This window comes from Melozone crissalis, unplaced genomic scaffold, assembly GCF_028551555.1.
Source record: "Melozone crissalis strain CALT ecotype California unplaced genomic scaffold, PUWL_Pcris_2 ptg000072l_1, whole genome shotgun sequence".
NCBI classification, from domain to species: Eukaryota; Metazoa; Chordata; class Aves; order Passeriformes; family Passerellidae; genus Melozone; species Melozone crissalis.
In genome coordinates, this window is record NW_026535849.1 from 1,295,177 (window position 1) to 1,316,283 (window position 21,107).

The window sequence follows — 21,107 nt, forward strand, 5'->3', positions numbered from 1 at the left end:
GCCAATTTGTAGTTACCTCCAAAATCCCAGGGCGATTCAGTTTACCTATACGGGCACGCTGAGTGACAAGAGCAATCCACTTGCTCCATGTAGCACTGGTGGCATGGTGAGTGGAAGGAACCTTGCCTTTGAACATCCACCCCAGCACCGGTAGTCGGGGTGCCAGGAGGAGTTGTGCTTCAGTGCCTATTACCTCCGAGGCAGCCTGGACTCCTTCATAGGCAGCCAAGATTTCTTTCTCTGTTGGAGTGTAGTTGGCTTCAGACCCTCTGTAGCTTCGACTCCAAAATCCCAGTGGTCGACCCTGAGTCTCCCCAGGCACCTTCTGCCAAAGGCTCCAGGACAAGCCATGGTTCCCAGCTGCTGAGTAGAGCATGTTCTTTACCTCTGGTCCTGTCCTGACTGGGCCAAGGGCTACTGCATGGGCAATCTCCTGCTTGATCTGGACAAAGGCTTGTTGCTGCTCAGGGCCCCACTGGAAATTGTTCTTCTTGCGGGTGACCAGGTAAAGAGGGCTCACAATCTGACTGTACTCAGGAATATGCATCCTCCAAAAACCTATTGCACCCAAGAAAGCTTGTGTCTCTTTCTTATTGGTGAGTGGAGACATTGCTGTGATCTTGTTGATGACATCTGTAGGAATCTGACACCGTCCATCTTGCCACTTTACTCCCAGGAACTGAATCTCATGAGCTGGTCCCTTTACTTTGCTCTTTTTAATGGCGAAACCAGCTCCCAGGAGGATCTGGATGATTTCCTTCCCTTTCTCAAACACTTCCGCAGCTGTGTTCCCCCACACAATGATGTCATCAATATACTGCAGATGTTCTGGAGCCTCTCCCCTTTCTAGTGCAGTCTGAATCAGTCCATGGCAGATGGTGGGGCTGTGCTTCCACCCCTGGGGCAGTCGGTTCCAGGTGTACTGCACTCCCCTCCATGTGAAGGCAAATTGAGGCCTGCATTCTGCTGCCAGAGGAATGGAGAAAAATGCATTGGCAATGTCTATAGTGGCATACCACTTTGCTGCCTTGGACTCAAGCTCATACTGGAGCTCTAATATGTCTGGCACGGCAGCACTCAGTGGTGGAGTCACTTCATTCAGTGCACGGTAGTCCACAGTCAATCTCCATTCTCCTTCAGATTTTCGCACAGGCCAAATGGAGCGGTTGAAGGGTGAGTGGGTCTTGCTGACCACCCCTTGGCTCTCCAGCTCTCGGATCATCTTATGGATGGGGATCACAGCATCTCGAGTGGTCCTATACTGTCGTCGATGCACTATGGAAGTGGCAATTGGCACTCGTTGCTCGTCTCCCGTCAGGCATCCTACTGCAGATGGATTCTCAGACAACCCAGGCAAGGTGTTCAATTGCTGGATGCCCTCTGTCTCTACAGCAGCTATTCCAAATGCCCATCTGAGTCCTTCTGGGTCTTTGAAGGTCCAAAGTACCCACTTTGAAGGTAGTCGATGCCCAAAATACATGGGGCCTCTGGGCCAGTCACAATAGGATGCTTCTTCCACTCATTTCCCGTTAGGCTCACATCAGCTTCCACCAAAGTGAAATCCTGGGATCCCCCTGTCACACTAGCAATAGAAACAGACTCTGTCCCCACATGTCTTGATGGGATTAATGTGCATTGCGCACCAGTCTCGACCAAAGCTTTGTACTCTTGTGGTTCCGATGTGCCAGGCCAACGAATCCACACAGACCAGAAAACACGATTTTCCCTGGCCTCTACCTGGCTAGAGGCAGGGCCCCTCTAAGTCTGGTTATCCTTCTTTCCCTGGGCATATGTTTTGGATGTTCCTTCGAGGGGATCAGACATGTCATCATCATCATACCTGGCCATTCGGCTACGGGCAACTGGAGCTGCTTTCCTTCTGGTGGCTTCCTTCAGTTCACGCACCCGTCGTGCCAGAACAACAGTAGGTTTCCTATCCCACCTTCTCACGTTTTCCCCACAATCACACAGGTAAAACCACAGCTCAGCATATGGGGTGTACCTTCTCTCAACATCTGGGAAACGTCTGCCTTGGATACCGGAACCTCAGATCTGTGCTGCTGAAATTTCGAGAAGGTCTTCTTTAATCTCCTCTCTAAGCTTCTTATGGTTCTCCTCTATCTTATCCTCTAAGTTCTGCAGACGTGTTTCTACCGCTGTGATTCTGGCATGTGTCGGGCCATGTACACCATCTGCATATGCTCGGAGCTTCCTTGCCATGTCAAGCACAGTCTCACCCCTCTCATCCCGCTTCATTATGGCTAAGGCAGAAGCATATTCATGTGGCCCAAGTCGTACGAATTTTCGCCACATCACAGACGTGCATGGTACTAAGTCTGGGTTCCTAGTTGTTACATCATCTGAGAAGATAATCTCTGCCACTTTCTCTCAGGCGTTGGATCCCCTGCTCTATTGTCTTCCACTGAGTTTGCTGCATATAGAGATCGTCTGCACACAGGTATCTTTCTGCTACACTTCTTAGGACCCGTTCCCAGAGGCTGTGAGAGTTAGCCCCCCTCATCATTCCTTGGTCGATGACAGGATCCTGTGACAGGGATCCCAAATGCCTGGCTTCAGTGCCATCCAGAATTGTAGCCTCGCCTGCAGCATCCCAGAGACGAACCAGCCAACTAATTACAGATTCATCAGACCTTCGAGTGTAGTCCTTCCGTAGGCCACGAAGGTCCTTCAGGGAAAAGGACTCAATACTCGCATCTGATCTTGCACCTGCTGCTTTGACTCCTGATTTTATGTCAGGAGGCATTGAGGCTCCTTCTCCTTCATCATCATCATCATCATCATCGTCCACTGGTTGATTGGTCTTGTCCGTACATTTCCCACTCCTAGTGCTGGTAGCAACAGCCATGGGTTTAGATGCTGGCTTTCAGCCTGGAGTGTTAGCTGCAGCCTGAGTCACTGGGACAGTTGCTGATTGATCTCCCTGCCCCCCTGCCTCTGTCTGCTGCCCGACAGTATCTAGTAGCGTGCGATAAGCATACTCCAGGGCCCAGCTCACTGCAATGACCTTCCTCTCCTTAGGCTCATCCTGGTACTTCTCTTTCAGATATTTCCCCACCTCAGCTGGGTTCTGAATTTGTTCATGGGGAAAATCCCAGACTATAGGCTCAGAGAATTCCTTCAGGATTTGGCCCATATCCTCCCATTTCCCACACCACTGAGGATTTTCCACACCTGGGTCTACTCCTGAGTCAGGGGTCTCATCAGCCTGTCTAGAAATCTCAGCCCTCATTCTAGAAAAGCAGCAGGCTGTATAGAGGAAGGTTACCAGATTGAATACCAGGAAGACGGTTTCTTTAACATTGAGGGGAAACTGAACATCCTTCACTAGTGATGCAACTGATTCATAGGAGAAGGAGGAAAGCAGAGGCTGAAAAACCTCATTCCCTCCTGCTCCTCCTGCAACAAACTGGATGCATAACCATAGCCATGAACCATTCATACCTGGAGCAGACCCTAGCATGTTTATAAACTTCTTGCACATTTTTGCCACCAAGCCCAGCAGGATACCTACTCTGGTCACTGCCCCTCTGATGTAAAAACTACGTATTAGGGGCAATACTAAAGCTATTTCTGGATAAGTAAATAAATCTAGGGACCAGAGAGGTAGTAAAACCTCAAAAAACCCTAGGGACCAGAAATGCATGCAAACCTTCACCCCAATAGACATTATGAATTCAAAAAGCATGGCTATTAGCTGATTTAAACAAACACAGAGTAATAGCAACATAAATGCAGTCAAAACAGGGTTTTTCCACTCTCTTGCCCCACGTTTGGGCGCCAATATTTTGTACTGGTTTAGGGCAAATTTGTTAAAGAATCTGCAAAGGAGGGCCCCTCCAGAAAGCAAAACCCACACGGCCCCTCCCCCCAACTGGTTCGGGAAAAAATTCCTTGGAGAGAGGTGGAAAAAACCGGTTTATTTCAGGCACAGCACCCCCCAGCACAAAAATGAACAATACCCGATGACAGTGCTCTGAGAAACATGACAAAATCAGAAAGTCTCTTTTGGGAGTGGTTGCTCTGTTCTCAGTCCCTCCGGCGCTGGGGCAGCTGCTGCAGCCGAACGGTGTTCCCAGGTCCCAGTTCGGAGCAGGTTCGAGATGGTCACAGAAACAGGAGAGGAGAAACAGTCCAGGAAGGAATGTGGACTGTTTAGCTAGAACTAGCTAATAAGCAGAGGCCAAAGCAGCGCAGAAGCGAGAGCAGAAAAGAGGGCAAGCAAAGCAGCAAGCTGAAAGCAAGATGTGAAAAACAGCCCTATGTACTGCTCGTCTCTATGTCCCTGATAAGAGAAATGTTGCCTTCTGATGCAAGGCAAGGCGACCTGGTTCTGAGGAAACGGCACGGCGACCCAAACTCTCCAGGGTCGCTCGGGCCAAGAACACACGCAGACATCAACGTGGTGGACGGTCCAAAGGCCTTTATTGTCCAGTCTCGTCGGGTTTTATACTCGGGGAGGTTTTTTCTCTACGTCAGGGTGTCTTACCGTACTGTAATTGGTTAATAAGGAGTAGAAAGTTACTAGTGTTAGGGGGGTCTACATTCCTGGGTGATCCCCTATCACTAGGCGTTAGGAGGAGAGGAATCCTGCCGCTTTCCGTGACATCATGAGATTTTCCGAACGCTTGTCCCTATCTAACACAAGAAACCAAAACAAAACTGCGGCAGGACAAATCTTCAGAGCAGGTCCCAAAGGCACAGAACAGATGAATGGGGATACAAGCATCATAACGTCACCCCAGGACACATGGAACGAGTGTCCAAGGGCCCTTTGTGACACGGGGTGACATAGGAGCTGGAGGTGACAAGGGCACGCCACAGTGCTCAGAGCACGCAACGGGACAGGACGGGACAGAGCGGTGCCGTGAGGAGCCCCCGCACAGCGCGCTCGTTCGCGTCCCGCCCGGAGCTTTTCTGAAGCCTGGTTCCTGCAGCTGAGCTCGAGGCCAGACCACAGGGCTTGCTGACCCGTGGTCTCCCTGAGGCTTCTCTTCTGCAGGTGCCCTTGAGGCCATATCATAGTCCTTGTCAGGAGTCCCCTGTCCTTGTGGCAGGAGCCCTTGAGACCGAGTGCAGGACTTGTTGTCCTGTAGCCTTCCTGAGGCTTCTTACTTGAAGGTGCCTTCCAGGCACCACTGCAGGACTTGGTGACTTGGAGCTTTTCCAAGGCAACTCTCCTGCAAATAGCCACAAATCCAGGCAGAGACATGGAGCAGAGAAACCCGGCAGTGCCTGAGCTGGCCTGCGTGGAGGAGGAGGAAGGTGGCCCTGGAGCTGCCCCGGCACAGCAGACTGAGGAGGTGGTGCCATTCCAGCCACCGCAGGAGGGTGAGTGGCAGAGCTGGGCCACAGGACTGGTGCCTGCTGCCAGCTTGGACCCCACGCCGTGCCGTGCCGTGCCATGCTGTGCCCTGGGGACATGCCCACGGACAGGACGGAAGAGGGCCCGGGCAGACAGCCCGCAGTGGCCGTGCTCCATCCCCTGGGGCATCCCGGGGTTCTCTCTGCCTAGGGATCGCAGGGCTGGGCCGTGTTGTCCGGCCTCTCCCGCAGCCCCTCATCTCTGGCTGCGCTCGCTCTTTGCCAGATGCAGCCCCGGAGTGCACACAAGAGCAGGAGCCCAGCCGTGGCCGCTTCCGCAGAACAGCGCAGGTACCTGCAGCCACCCCCACCTGGGCTGGGCCTGCTGTCCCTGCTCAGCCCAGCACCGTGTGTGCAGCACTTCATGCAACATCCTCGGCTTCTTGCCCTTCTCCTACAGTTTGTTTGCAACTTCCTCAAGAGAATTAAAGAGGAAGAGACCATCGCCACGGGCGTAGGCCTCAGACCATACTCGCCCATCTTCCTCAGCAAGACCGGTGCTGCCCTGCTGCATATGCTTGTAGAGGAAGATTTTTACACTCCAAAGCAAGTAAGCAGCCTGGGCCAGGCTTTGATCCTCCCAGCAATTGCTTGGCCTCCCAGTCCACGCAAGCTGCTTGCTGTGAGCCTTTCAGGCCACATGGCAGTGGGGTGGGAAGGGAAGCACTCCTCTGGGGAAGCTGGGAACATTGCTCCCTCTGGCAGCTTTCCAAGTCTCCCCGTGCCTTCTCCAGGTGCCTGCCATGGTCAGCTACATCCACCAGTGGCTCATGGCCAATGATTCTGCTGAGCACAGGCTGGACAAGACCCTGCTGGATCTCACCCAAGCACAGCCAAATGACGCAGTGGTGACTCTCCTGCGTGTGGCCCCGTCCTGCGACAGGTATGGGGCCCACCTGCCCACAGGGCTCAGGCCTCCCCAGCCCATCACCCTGCACAGCCTGCCCCAGGTGTCAGAGCAACAGAGACTTCCAGGGCCCTCTGGATGCTCCCTTTCCCAGCCCTGCCAGGCCAGCCCCTGAGCCTGCTGCCGTGCTCCCTTGCCGCCTCTCAGGGCTCTGTCCCCACAGGGCTGGGCTGTCTGCCTCCTGCTGGCAGGGGGGCAGTGGGCAGAGGCAGAAATGGCAGCCGGCTCAGCTGCCCCTGGTGCTTCCTCTGAGACCCTCCTGAGACACAGCTCTAACCCCACAGAGCTGCCATGGCCATGTGGAAGACCATCATGGGCTCAGCCAGGACTGCGGAGCTGGCGCAGCTGATCCTCCTGGATGTGCTGGGCAGCTGGCCAGAGTACAGCACCCGCACCTCCAATGGGGACGAAACGGCTGTCTTTGCCCTGGCTGTGAGTTTCTGCAACTGGCCTTTGCAGGCCCCAAGGCTGTCTCTCCAGCAGCTCTCCATCCTCCTTCCCCCACTGCATCTCCCTGCCTCAGGCGCTGGCCTGAAACCTGGCCCAGGGGCAGCTTCAGGCCCACCAGGCCCCGTGCTCGCCCTGCCAAGGTCTCTCCTGGCCTCTCCCTGCCACGCTCGGGCCCTGCCACACACACACCTCGGCACTGAGCGCTGTCTCGGGGGGCTTTGTCCTTTGCAGGCAACTGTGGTGACGTGGAAGATCCTCCAGGTGCCCTGTCTCCCACGGATCTTGAAGGTGTATTTCCCCCACCTATTTGTGCATCTGCTATTCCAAGTGTTCTTCAGCACTCTGGATATGCCAGAGGAGGTCGACACCTTCTGGAAGGGATGCCAGGAAGAGCACGGCCTTGCCACCAGCCCCAACAGGTGCTCCATGCCACTCCTCCTGTCCCTGCCACGTGGCCTGCCAAGGAGCCAGTGCTGCCAGTGTGACCTGGGCTTTGCTGTGCACACAGGTTTGCTGTGCGCACCCTCAAGTCCCTGCTCTGCCTTCTCCGCTGCGAGGATGTGGTGGTGGCAATGGAGCGCAGGTGTGCCTGGGACACGCTGCTCTCTCTTGACACTCACCACTTTGCCGTGGCTCTGCTTGCCAGGTGAGACCCCCTTCTCCCCACTGCCTCTGACATTGCTGCCCTGTGCCCAGGTGCCCCATAAAGTGTCCGTGGTGGCCATGGGTCAGAGGGCCTTGGCACTGAGGGACGGCCAAGCAGGCTGGAAAAGGCTGGCAGAGGAGGGTGCCCATCAGCAACCAACTCCCAAACGGCCCACGTCCCCTTGCTGGAAGGGTGCTGGGGAAAGATGAGAACTGGGTGAGTCACACCTGGGAGACGTTTGCCCCACTGCATCAGGCTCTTGTTTCCTTTTTCCCCTCTTCAGAGAAATTCGCCGCTTAACCATCCACTTTTGTTCCGGGGTTGCATTCTACCTGCTCGCCCTGCTCGGCAAAGAGATGCCATACTGGGATTTCCCTGCCCTGGCATTCCTTGTGGAGGTGAGCCTCAAGGCCAGCGCTGCCTGGCTGAGCGGCCTCCCAGCCCTCTGGCCTCTCACAGCCACAGCTGCCAGGACAGTGCCCGTGCCCTGTGCTGCTGCCTGGGCCCGGCCCTGTGCGCTTCTGGGCTCCTGCCGGCCGGCTCCCCTGTCACTGCCCTGTGCCTTTCAGGTCCTCGAGTGCCTGGACTTGAGGGAATGCAGTGACAGTGTCCTGGAGATCCTGGCACAGAACCTGCAGAGCAAGCACATGGCCAGGCGTTACTTGGCACTCCGAGGCCTCGTAGTGCTGGGCAAGAATCCCTTGATGGTGAGAAGAGGGCAGTGGCCGAAGCCGTGCAGGCAGCGTGGGGCTGGGCAACGCAGTCGCTTGGCCTTGCCTGGGCTTCGGCCGCTGGGGCAGCTCTTCCCATCTCTCCTGCTTCCCTGCCCCAGTGCTTCGGGACAGGCCTTCGGCCTCTGGGCCCTACGGCAGCAGGGCGGCCTTTCACAAAGTCGTCTTCCGCACAGGCTGAAAAAATGCAGAGCCTGACTGAAAGTCTTGTGGAGCTCCTGGAGGAAAATGACAGCGACATGATCAGGATCAGCATTCTTCTACTCAGATATTTGCTCCTGGATAATGGTGCTCCAATAGCCACCCCCATCGCCCTGCAGCTGGCTGAGGCGCTCCTGCCACTCTTTGACAGCGTAAGGCTCTGTGCCCACAGCCACAGCCACTGGCTGCTGCCCGGACCCTTGTTGCCCTGTGCAGATGCACGCCTGTGCCCTGGGGGGCCTGAAGCAGCTGATGCTCAGGTCTTTTGCCCTTTCCTTTCATCCAGGATGACATCCAGGTGCAGCTGAGCTCCATGGCTCTCTTTCAAGAGATGCTGGACTTATTAACAGAAGAGGGAAGAAAGGCCCTCAAGTCCCACGTGCGCCAGAGCCTGCTCCCTCTCTACTTCCACTGTCATGATGAGAATCAGATGGTTGCTGAGGTGAGCACTTGTGCACAGCTGCTGTCCCCCTGGCAGGGGCTTGGGCTGCCTCCTGCCCGGGCACCTTGTGGGCTGCAGCCTCCTCCAGCCTGTGCCACTGGGATGCTCCTGTGCCCTGGATTGTAGGGCCATCTGTGCATCTCTGTCCCTCTCCAGGCCTCCCGGGAAACGCTGCATTCCTCAGCCAGATTCCTGAAGAGGAGGGATATAGAACAAATGCTACACGTGGATCAGAGCCTTGGGGAGTGCCTGGTAAGAACAGCAGAGACCCCCCAGCCTCAGCATGGCCAAGGTCCCTGAGGGCGGTGCTCAGTGTGCAGGGCTAACAGCTGTGCCCGCTGCTGCAGCCAGAGGCCGCGCGGGCTCTTCTCCAGGCTCCCGTGGGCCTGAGTCGGGTGCCCATGGAGCCCCGGCCCGGCGGGGCTGCGGGGCGGCACCACGGCTCCCCGCGCAGCAGCCGGCCCTCTGCCCCTCCCCTCGGGAGCCCTTGGCCAGCGGCTGCTGGCCGCGCCTCAGGGCTGGGCGGGCAGGCGTGGCCGGCGGTGGGCGCCGGCAGCGCCTGGCCCAGGAGCTGAGCCCGCGCCAACCCTTCCCTCCTGCCGCTCTCTGCAGCTGGCAGAGGACAGGAGCCAAGCGGCCGAGCACGTGCGCAGGGCACTGCACTACCTGCAGAGCCCACAGGAGTCCCTGCGAGAGGCGGCCGTCAGGTTCATGGGTGAGTCCCGAGCCCGGGCTCCTCCCCGGCCCGCCACAGCTCGGCCCCGGCCCCGCCTGCTGCCCCGGCAGCGCCGGCCCGGCCCGGCGCCCTGGAGCCCCGCCTGGCCTGGGCGTTGCTGCCGCCCTCTGGCAGCCGTGCCCTGGGGCGGCAGCGTGCGGCAAGGGCCCGGGCTGAGCTCTGCCGGGCCAGCAGCCCGTGTGGCCACAGCGCCGGCACCGCTGCTGGCAGGGAGCTGTGCCGCTGGGGCCGTGACAGGCTCTGTGTTCACAGGCATGGCCGGGCGGCACCTGAGGGGGCAGCAGCAAGAGCTGCAGCTGATCTGCACTGGTGAGTGAGTGAGGGCAGCGGGCTGACCGCTCCAGGGGGCTGGAGGGGGCAGCTGCAAGCCCTGCCCCGGCTGTGGAGGGATCTGCACCCGTGGGCAGAGCACACAGAGATATCAGGGCTACATGTGGCATTGGTGGCCAGCAACTTCGGGCTGATCCCCTTGCTCCCTGCTCCCTGCGGGCCATGGCAAGAGACGACCGGGATGGCCCTGGCATGGGGATCTCCTTGGCTCCCTGCATATGCGGGATCTGACCTTGCCTCTGTTCCTCTCTCTTGCAGCCCTTGAAGAAATGGCATATGACAGCAGTCCTGCAATCAGAGATGCTGCAGTAGAATTTTGTTTAGTTCTCCGGGCTCTTGAGAGAGCTCCCTACTCCCCATGGCAGAAGCTGCGGGATCGATTCCGCAGTGCATGGAGGAAACGGCCTCGTCTTTGCTGCACTGCCTTACTGTTCTGCTGCAGCTCGGCAGAGAGATGATCTGGGGCCATTTAAGCCAGCAGGAATTTTCTTTTTCTTCTTTAAGATTTTTGTGTTTGCATTTTCATTGTTGAGTATGTAAATATAAAATATCTTACAATACACAGAGTCCCAGCATCTCTCTTTTCCTGCGCAAGGTCTGTAGGGCATAAGAGAAGAGGGGGAAAAGGTTGCTTGTACTCAGCTAGCTGCCCAGGAGTGCAGTGTTACAGGGAAAATGGCCAGAAGCCTTTTGGCCTTTGGTGGTTCTGCTGAAGCCTTTGTGCTGCCCACAGAGCGGCTGGGCAGGGGCCGGAGCTGCGGGGATCCCTGCCAGAGCGGTGCCTGGAGATGGCCACAAGCCCTGTGCCGGACAGGAAGGGCCATCCGTATCCTCCTGCCCGTCTGCTGCTGGCTGCAGTGCTGAGGGCTCCCAGGTGCCTCTGGATGAGGCTCCTCTGGAGCTGCTTTGGGGCTCTCGCGCTGCTGCCGGCACCCTTGGCCAGGCTGGGGGAGACCCTGAGGGGCTGAGGCACTTGGCTGGCAGAGGCCATAAGCAGCCCCCTGGCAGCCGCCTTGATCCCGACAGCCGGCTGCTCTGGCGCTTCCAGGTCGGTGGCCGGTTGGAGGGACGCCCTGGAATCAGGCGTGGAACCCCGGTCCTGGCCTTTCAGGGCTGTGAGGCCAGCTGTTGTGGGGCTGGGGGGGTGCCCTCCCTGTGCTCCAGACTGGAGCCCCCCGCCCCTCAGCCTTAGGCATTCAGCTCCACTGCCTAATATCCAAGTCTTGTTCCTCTTGCTGTGGGGGAGGCCGAGCTCTGTGGCTTTAGGCCCCATGGAGCCAGAAGAGCAGCAGCTTTGAGCCCACAGGGGCCTCAGAAAGGCCCTCTTGGACCACAGACATTCCTGTCCTTCCCAGGCCAGGGACACATGAGAATGCAGCGGGCGCCTTCAGGGTGCCACGCTGACTTTGCACTGGGCCACCTCCCTGTGCTGTGCACGGCTGGCTCTTTGCTTTGCTGCTCTCGGCCTTGTGTCGTCGTACTCCTCTGGCTGCCTGCAGCCAGGGGCAGCCCTATCAGGAGGGTGAAAGGCCCCGTCTCCAACATCTCCAGGGGGAAATGGAGCTCTCCTAGCCCTCAGCCCACGCTGTAAGCAGAGCAGAGCCTTTTCCCCAGCCCCGTTGGCTTTCTGCCTGCTTCTGGCCCCTGGCCACCATCACCCACTGCACTTGCTCTGAGTCACCTACAGCATGCCTGGTGCCTCTTGATTTGCTGACCCTGGGATGTGAGGCTCACGGAGGGAAAGGTGGCTGTCCCAATGGTGAGGGCACACGTGGCTCACTCAGCAGACTTGAGGCTTCCCCAGCAGCTTGCAGGTGCCTTATGTGTCATGTTACAGTGCTTGTGCTCCTGCCTCTTCCTGTCCCTCTTCTCACCCTCACCAACCCTGCACCCTCTGACCTACCTTCAGTAAACCCTGTTGCATCAGACACGGTGTCAAGAGCCCTCCTTCCACTGCCAGTCGAGCGCACGTTACAACCTCCGGGCCTGCGAGCAAGGTGGGCTGGGGGAGCTGGTCTCTCAGACCAAGAGGGAACGGCTCTCGACAGCACCTGCCCATGGACATTCCCCGCACCAAATAAAATCATCTCCAAGTTTAGCTAGTAAGCTAGTAAGGTATAAACCATTAATTGCCTGGAAATCTGGCACTAGTCTCTGAGTTCCATTAGGTTTCTTTATTGCTGATCTAGCAGTATTAAATTTTGACTGCCATTCTTCCAATAGTCCTGATGTCAGGGATTTAATTGATTGTTGGCTCTGTTCCTTTCCTAGCTTCTAATCTTCAAGGGTATTGCTTTCTGACTACTGCCCTAACTCTTGTCTGTAGCTCAGTTTCAATAGGGTCTGCTGGTTTTGATTTTCCTGGGCTATCAGTACCCCATACTCTTGGGTACACCTGATTCAATACTTGCTCTAACTAGTTCTTGTTGGTTGGTCTGGTGTCAATTGTCAGTCCTACTGCTAAAACCGCTCATTTGTCTTCAGGTAGCTTCCACTGAAGTTTTCTTTTTCTAAACGGAACTGTTGCTTCTAAATTTTCAAGCAAATCCCTGCATAGGACAGATTTGGGTGAGTTTGGGAAACAGAGAAACGGATGTATTCCCATTTTCTTCTTGATTTTCCATCAAAGTGGTTTCAGGAAGAATGCATTTTCTGGCTGCCCTGTAGTTGCTCCTATTGCTTGAAGATAGTTTTCACTTTTGGGTAGCAGTGCTTGATTCAAGAGTGAAAATGTGTCTCCACTATTTCTTAAAGTTTCAACTTCTTCATCATTCTTTAGCTGTATTTTCAACAGTGGCCTGCTAGGGTAAGAACTGCCAGTCTCGGTCATTTCTTATCATCTAGAGTGGCTGCAAGAGTTTTGTGTACTTTGTCTGCTAACTCTGGGCACTGGCCCTATTTCCAGTGTCCTGATTTCTTACAAGATGCACATTGATTTGGGCCCAGCTTGGTCTGTGGCTGCTTTGAACCTCCTCTGCCCATGCTAATTTTGCCCCTGCCTCTGCTTCAACCACGTCTACATCCGTCCTCTCCCTGGTGCTGATCCAGAGCTGCCACCATGGCTGCAGGGAGCTCTTTTTCTTTTTCCCTCTCTTGACTATCGTACACTTTCTACTTTTGATGTAGTGTCTAAAAGCTTGCGTGACTGCTCAATGTTCTTCAAACACTTCTCAAACTCAGAGGGGCTTGGTGCTGTGACCATTTCCCTGGGGTGTTCCAGTTGGTGTTTATTTATCAGTTATCGTACAATGGTTTGTTTTCATGTACCCCGTATTTTCCCCAATTTGGTTAACCCCTAGGTTTTGCCCTCCCTCAAAGCTGTCCCTCATGCCATTCCCCACTCTTTGTTCCAGCTCCTTCCCTGCCTCTCAAGATAATCCAGCTCTTTATTCCTGAACCTTCCCTGTCACTTTTGCCTTGGACCAATCCCTGACTGCACCACCCCTTTGGAATTCCTCTGTTGCTGGATGCCGCACTGGCCCATGTGACCTACCCTCTCCTCCCATCTGTCCTAATCAGTCCCAAGCAACAGATGGAATCCCCTCGCTCCTCCCCTGCAGATTCCTTATTGCTCAATTGTTTGTATCCACCCCCTGAGTTGTACCCCGATAAAATCCCATGCACAGAAGTGCTGGCGGCTCTTTGCTGCTGAATCCTTCCCTTGGAATAAACCTTGGCCTGTGGAACCTCACAATCGAGGAGCCTCCTCCTTTTCTTTGGCCTGCTCCGTGCTGCAGTTAGGAGATCCTGAACCACTGAGCAGTGGCTCACCAGGGTCAGCCGCGGGCAGGACCCACGCCTTGGCCGTTGCCCACTCCTGGCGCAGCGCTGCAGTTTTCCCAAGAGCCAGCCCGGGCTCCGCTGGGCTGCGTCAATGGGGAACCTGTCCCAGTGCCTGACTGTGCTCTGGGTGAAAAACCTTGATCTGATATGGAAATGAAACTTGCCCTGTCCCAGCTCCCTGCCCTTTTCTCCAGTCCTATCACTGGTCCCAACAGTGACGAGAGCTGCAGCAGCCCCTCTGATTCCTGTCCGGAGGATGTTGAAGACCACAATGACGCCCTTTACTCTCCTCCAGGCTGAACAAAGTGGCTGCAGCTGCATCTAGGGCTTCCCCCCCAGGCCACACTCCATCCTTGCAGTCCTCCTTTGCATTCTGCCTAATGGTTTCATGTCTTTTGATATTGTACTGCCCAAAACTGCGCCCGTCTGCTTCCAGCGCTTCTCTTGGCTGCTGCTTCAGGGTGTGGGCACCATCATCAGAGACACAGAAGAGCTTCTCCTCCCAGAGTTGTCCTTATCCTCCGCACTTCCACGTCTCTGCCTTGATGTTCACTGGGGAACTTGCCACTTTGTGGCCGCTCATTGCTGCGCTCAGCAGGGACACAGTTTTGTTTGGACATGAGCGGCCAGAGCAAGACATGCAGCAACTGAAGCTGAGAATAGCAGAGGCTGGGCAGATGCCATTTTTTCCAGAATGTGGGAATGAGAGTGAGAAAAGCACAAGGAAATTTCAGACTGTTAACTTTGCAATCTAACTGCCCTGGGAAACTCAGCAATGGATGGTGCTCTGGTGCTACTGCCAATGCCTTCCATGAGAAAAATTCATTTCAGGAAGGAGCAACATCATCTGACAGAGACCAAGTGTGCCAGTAGTTGCCCCAGGTGCTCCTGCCATCAGCCCCTGCAGGAAAGAGGCACAGCCCCCAAGGCACGAGGCCTTTGGCTCCTTCTGGCACAGAAGCCCCCCGGGGGCACAGGTCTCTGGGGCAGGAGACGGGCAGCAGCGCTGCCAGGGCTCGGGGGGTGGCAGGTCTGCTTGGCCGGGGACTCTGCCACATCTGCTGATGTCAGCGCTCCCCGGGCCCCAGGCCTCAGAGCAGCATTCGTGCCTGGGCCCACACGTTCCTTGTGCGTGTCACACCGGCAGCTTTAGGACGGCCACCAGCCGGGACGCGTCCCAAGGAGGCCGTGCCAGCTTCCCTGCAAGGCCCCGTGCCCTTCCCAGAACAGCTGCGTCTGCAGCCCTGGGGGCTCCTTCTGCTGCCCTGAGCGCACAGAGCATGGCAGCGTTTGCTGATGCTCTGAGCCCTTCTTAAAGATCCTCTCGGCCTGGCTTAGACTCCCGGGGCCAGCCATTCCCGCCAAACTGGGCCACTTTGGGTGGGCTGGGCGTGGCCCCAGGGCAGGCGGCAGTGTCTGCAAGGGCCCTTGGTGACAGGTGCTTCACAGTCACTGTGACATGGAACGGCTGTCCAAGGGCCCTTTGTGACACGGGGTGACATAGGAGCTGGAGGTGACAAGGGCACGCCACAGTGCTCAGAGCACGCAACGGGACAGGACGGGACAGAGCGGTGCCGTGAGGAGCCCCCGCACAGCGCGCTCGTTCGCGTCCCGCCCGGAGCTTTTCTGAAGCCTGGTTCCTGCAGCTGAGCTCGAGGCCAGACCACAGGGCTTGCTGACCCGTGGTCTCCCTGAGGCTTCTCTTCTGCAGGTGCCCTTGAGGCCATATCATAGTCCTTGTCAGGAGTCCCCTGTCCTTGTGGCAGGAGCCCTTGAGACCGAGTGCAGGACTTGTTGTCCTGTAGCCTTCCTGAGGCTTCTTACTTGAAGGTGCCTTCCAGGCACCACTGCAGGACTTGGTGACTTGGAGCTTTTCCAAGGCAACTCTCCTGCAAATAGCCACAAATCCAGGCAGAGACATGGAGCAGAGAAACCCGGCAGTGCCTGAGCTGGCCTGCGTGGAGGAGGAGGAAGGTGGCCCTGGAGCTGCCCCGGCACAGCAGACTGAGGAGGTGGTGCCATTCCAGCCACCGCAGGAGGGTGAGTGGCAGAGCTGGGCCACAGGACTGGTGCCTGCTGCCAGCTTGGACCCCACGCCGTGCCGTGCCGTGCCATGCTGTGCCCTGGGGACATGCCCACGGACAGGACGGAAGAGGGCCCGGGCAGACAGCCCGCAGTGGCCGTGCTCCATCCCCTGGGGCATCCCGGGGTTCTCTCTGCCTAGGGATCGCAGGGCTGGGCCGTGTTGTCCGGCCTCTCCCGCAGCCCCTCATCTCTGGCTGCGCTCGCTCTTTGCCAGATGCAGCCCCGGAGTGCACACAAGAGCAGGAGCCCAGCCGTGGCCGCTTCCGCAGAACAGCGCAGGTACCTGCAGCCACCCCCACCTGGGCTGGGCCTGCTGTCCCTGCTCAGCCCAGCACCGTGTGTGCAGCACTTCATGCAACATCCTCGGCTTCTTGCCCTTCTCCTACAGTTTGTTTGCAACTTCCTCAAGAGAATTAAAGAGGAAGAGACCATCGCCACGGGCGTAGGCCTCAGACCATACTCGCCCATCTTCCTCAGCAAGACCGGTGCTGCCCTGCTGCATATGCTTGTAGAGGAAGATTTTTACACTCCAAAGCAAGTAAGCAGCCTGGGCCAGGCTTTGATCCTCCCAGCAATTGCTTGGCCTCCCAGTCCACGCAAGCTGCTTGCTGTGAGCCTTTCAGGCCACATGGCAGTGGGGTGGGAAGGGAAGCACTCCTCTGGGGAAGCTGGGAACATTGCTCCCTCTGGCAGCTTTCCAAGTCTCCCCGTGCCTTCTCCAGGTGCCTGCCATGGTCAGCTACATCCACCAGTGGCTCATGGCCAATGATTCTGCTGAGCACAGGCTGGACAAGACCCTGCTGGATCTCACCCAAGCACAGCCAAATGACGCAGTGGTGACTCTCCTGCGTGTGGCCCCGTCCTGCGACAGGTATGGGGCCCACCTGCCCACAGGGCTCAGGCCTCCCCAGCCCATCACCCTGCACAGCCTGCCCCAGGTGTCAGAGCAACAGAGACTTCCAGGGCCCTCTGGATGCTCCCTTTCCCAGCCCTGCCAGGCCAGCCCCTGAGCCTGCTGCCGTGCTCCCTTGCCGCCTCTCAGGGCTCTGTCCCCACAGGGCTGGGCTGTCTGCCTCCTGCTGGCAGGGGGGCAGTGGGCAGAGGCAGAAATGGCAGCCGGCTCAGCTGCCCCTGGTGCTTCCTCTGAGACCCTCCTGAGACACAGCTCTAACCCCACAGAGCTGCCATGGCCATGTGGAAGACCATCATGGGCTCAGCCAGGACTGCGGAGCTGGCGCAGCTGATCCTCCTGGATGTGCTGGGCAGCTGGCCAGAGTACAGCACCCGCACCTCCAATGGGGACGAAACGGCTGTCTTTGCCCTGGCTGTGAGTTTCTGCAACTGGCCTTTGCAGGCCCCAAGGCTGTCTCTCCAGCAGCTCTCCATCCTCCTTCCCCCACTGCATCTCCCTGCCTCAGGCGCTGGCCTGAAACCTGGCCCAGGGGCAGCTTCAGGCCCACCAGGCCCCGTGCTCCCCCTGCCATGCTCTCTCCTGGCCTCTCCCTGCCACGCTCGGGCCCTGCCACACACACACCTCGGCACTGAGCGCTGTCTCGGGGGGCTTTGTCCTTTGCAGGCAACTGTGGTGACGTGGAAGATCCTCCAGGTGCCCTGTCTCCCACGGATCTTGAAGGTGTATTTCTCCCACCTATTTGTGCATCTGCTATTCCAAGTGTTCTTCAGCACTCTGGATATGCCAGAGGAGGTCGACACCTTCTGGAAGGGATGCCAGGAAGAGCACGGCCTTGCCACCAGCCCCAACAGGTGCTCCATGCCACTCCTCCTGTCCCTGCCACGTGGCCTGCCAAGGAGCCAGTGCTGCCAGTGTGACCTGGGCTTTGCTGTGCACACAGGTTTGCTGTGCGCACCCTCAAGTCCCTGCTCTGCCTTCTCCGCTGCGAGGATGTGGTGGTGGCAATGGAGCGCAGGTGTGCCTGGGACACGCTGCTCTCTCTTGACACTCACCACTTTGCCGTGGCTCTGCTTGCCAGGTGAGACCCCCTTCTCCCCACTGCCTCTGACATTGCTGCCCTGTGCCCAGGTGCCCCATAAAGTGTCCGTGGTGGCCATGGGTCAGAGGGCCTTGGCACTGAGGGACGGCCAAGCAGGCTGGAAAAGGCTGGCAGAGGAGGGTGCCCATCAGCAACCAACTCCCAAACGGCCCATGTCCCCTTGCTGGAAGGGTGCTGGGGAAAGATGAGAACTGGGTGAGTCACACCTGGGAGACGTTTGCCCCACTGCATCAGGCTCTTGTTTCCTTTTTCCCCTCTTCAGAGAAATTCGCCGCTTAGCCATCCACTTTTGTTCCGGGGTTGCATTCTACCTGCTCGCCCTGCTCGGCAAAGAGATGCCATACTGGGATTTCCCTGCCCTGGCATTCCTTGTGGAGGTGAGCCTCAAGGCCAGCGCTGCCTGGCTGAGCGGCCTCCCAGCCCTCTAACCCCTGGCAGCCACAGCTGCCAGGACAGTGCCCGTGCCCTGTGCTGCTGCCTGGGCCCGGCCCTGTGCGCTTCTGGGCTCCTGCCGGCCGGCTCCCCTGTCACTGCCCTGTGCCTTTCAGGTCCTCGAGTGCCTGGACTTGAGGGAATGCAGTGACAGTGTCCTGGAGATCCTGGCACAGAACCTGCAGAGCGAGCACATGGCCAGGCGTTACTTGGCACTCCGAGGCCTCGTAGTGCTGGGCAAGAATCCCTTGATGGTGAGAAGAGGGCAGTGGCCGAAGCCGTGCAGGCAGCGTGGGGCTGGGCAACGCAGTCGCTTGGCCTTGCCTGGGCTTCGGCCGCTGGGGCAGCTCTTCCCATCTCTCCTGCTTCCCTGCCCCAGTGCTTCGGGACAGGCCTTCGGCCTCTGGGCCCTACGGCAGCAGGGCGGCCTTTCACAAAGTCGTCTTCCGCACAGGCTGAAAAAATGCAGAGCCTGACTGAAAGTCTTGTGGAGCTCCTGGAGGAAAATGACAGCGACATGATCAGGATCAGCATTCTTCTACTCAGATATTTGCTCCTGGATAATGGTGCTCCAATAGCCACCCCCATCGCCCTGCAGCTGGCTGAGGCGCTCCTGCCACTCTTTGACAGCGTAAGGCTCTGTGCCCACAGCCACAGCCACTGGCTGCTGCCCGGACCCTTGTTGCCCTGTGCAGATGCACGCCTGTGCCCTGGGGGGCCTGAAGCAGCTGATGCTCAGGTCTTTTGCCCTTTCCTTTCATCCAGGATGACATCCAGGTGCAGCTGAGCTCCATGGCTCTCTTTCAAGAGATGCTGGACTTATTAACAGAAGAGGGAAGAAAGGCCCTCAAGTCCCACGTGCGCCAGAGCCTGCTCCCTCTCTACTTCCACTGCCATGATGAGAATCAGATGGTTGCTGAGGTGAGCACTTGTGCACAGCTGCTGTCCCCCTGGCAGGGGCTTGGGCTGCCTCCTGCCCGGGCACCTTGTGGGCTGCAGCCTCCTCCAGCCTGTGCCACTGGGATGCTCCTGTGCCCTGGATTGTAGGGCCATCTGTGCATCTCTGTCCCTCTCCAGGCCTCCCGGGAAACGCTGCATTCCTCAGCCAGATTCCTGAAGAGGAGGGATATAGAACAAATGCTACACGTGGATCAGAGCCTTGGGGAGTGCCTGGTAAGAACAGCAGAGACCCCCCAGCCTCAGCATGGCCAAGGTCCCTGAGGGCGGTGCTCAGTGTGCAGGGCTAACAGCTGTGCCCGCTGCTGCAGCCAGAGGCCGCGCGGGCTCTTCTCCAGGCTCCCGTGGGCCTGAGTCGGGTGCCCATGGAGCCCCGGCCCGGCGGGGCTGCGGGGCAGCACCACGGCTCCCCGCGCAGCAGCCGGCCCTCTGCCCCTCGCCTCGGGAGCCCTTGGCCAGCGGCTGCTGGCCGCGCCTCAGGGCTGGGCGGGCAGGCGTGGCCGGCGGTGGGCGCCGGCAGCGCCTGGCCCAGGAGCTGAGCCCGCGCCAACCCTTCCCTCCTGCCGCTCTCTCCAGCTGGCAGAGGACAGGAGCCGAGCGGCCGAGCACGTGCGCAGGGCACTGCACTACCTGCAGAGCCCACAGGAGTCCCTGCGAGAGGCGGCCGTCAGGTTCATGGGTGAGTCCCGAGCCCGGGCTCCTCCCCAGCCCGCCGCAGCTCGGCCCCGGCCCCACCTGCTGCCCCGGCAGCGCCGACCCGGCCCGGCGCCGTGGAGCCCCGCCTGGCCTGGGCGTTGCTGCCGCCCTCTGGCAGCCGTGCCCTGGGGCGGCAGCGTGCGGCAAGGGCCCGGGCTGAGCTCTGCCTGGCCAGCAGCCCGTGTGGCCACAGCGCCGGCACCGCTGCTGGCAGGGAGCTGTGCCGCTGGGGCCGTGACAGGCTCTGTGTTCACAGGCATGGCCGGGCGGCACCTGAGGGGGCAGCAGCAAGAGCTGCAGCTGATCTGCACTGGTGAGTGAGTGAGGGCAGCGGGCTGACCGCTCCAGGGGGCTGGAGGGGGCAGCTGCAAGCCCTGCCCCGGCTGCAGAGGGCTCTGCTCCTTTTGCGGACATGGGGCGGCGTGGGCAGAGCACACAGAGATTTCAGGGCCACGTTGGGGATTCGTGGCCAGCTGCTTCGGGCCAGTGCCCTTGGTCCCTGCTTCCTCCTTGCCATGACTAGAGCCGGCTGGGATGGCCCTGGTAGGGGGCTCTCCTCGGCTCCCCGCAGATCCGGGATCTGACCATGGCTCTGTCCCTCTCTCTTGCAGCCCTTGAACCGCTGACAGAGGACATCAGTAGTGCCGTGTCGGACGTGGCACTAGAAACACTGTATGTCCTCCAGGCACTGCAGAGTGAGCGATATTCCCTCTTCCAGAGGCTGCAAGATCAGCTCCGCAGGGCATGGAGGACACGGCCTCGTCTGTCGGGGCGTGGCTGGCTGCGCTGCTGCAGCTCTGCAGAGACCTGATACCAGAGGCTCTGTCTGCTGGGGCCACCTGAGCCAGCTGGAATTTTCCATTTCTTTAAGATTGTTCTTTTCTTCTTTTTGTTTTTTTTCTTTAGTATATGAATATAGAGTGTGCTATAATACACAGACTCCCAGGAGCTTTCTTTTGCTACCCAGGGTCTGCAGGGCATAGGGGAAGAGGGGGAGAAGGGTACCCTGGCTCAGCCAGCTGCCCAGGCATGCAGTGGTCAAGGGAAAATGGCCAGAAGCCCCTTGTCCTGTGGTGGCTCTGCTGAAGCCTTTGTGCTGGTGACAGAGTGGGTGGGCAGGGGCTGGGGCTGCAGGAATCCCTGCCAGAGCGGTGCCTGGAGATGGCCACAAACCCTGTGCCAGGAAGGAACCACCCTCTGTATCCTCCTGCCCGTGTGCTGCTGGCTGGATTGCTGGGGGCTCCCAGGTGCCTCTGGATGGGGCTGCTCTGCAGCTGCTGTGGGGCTGCGGCGCTGCTGCCGGACAGCTTGGCCGGG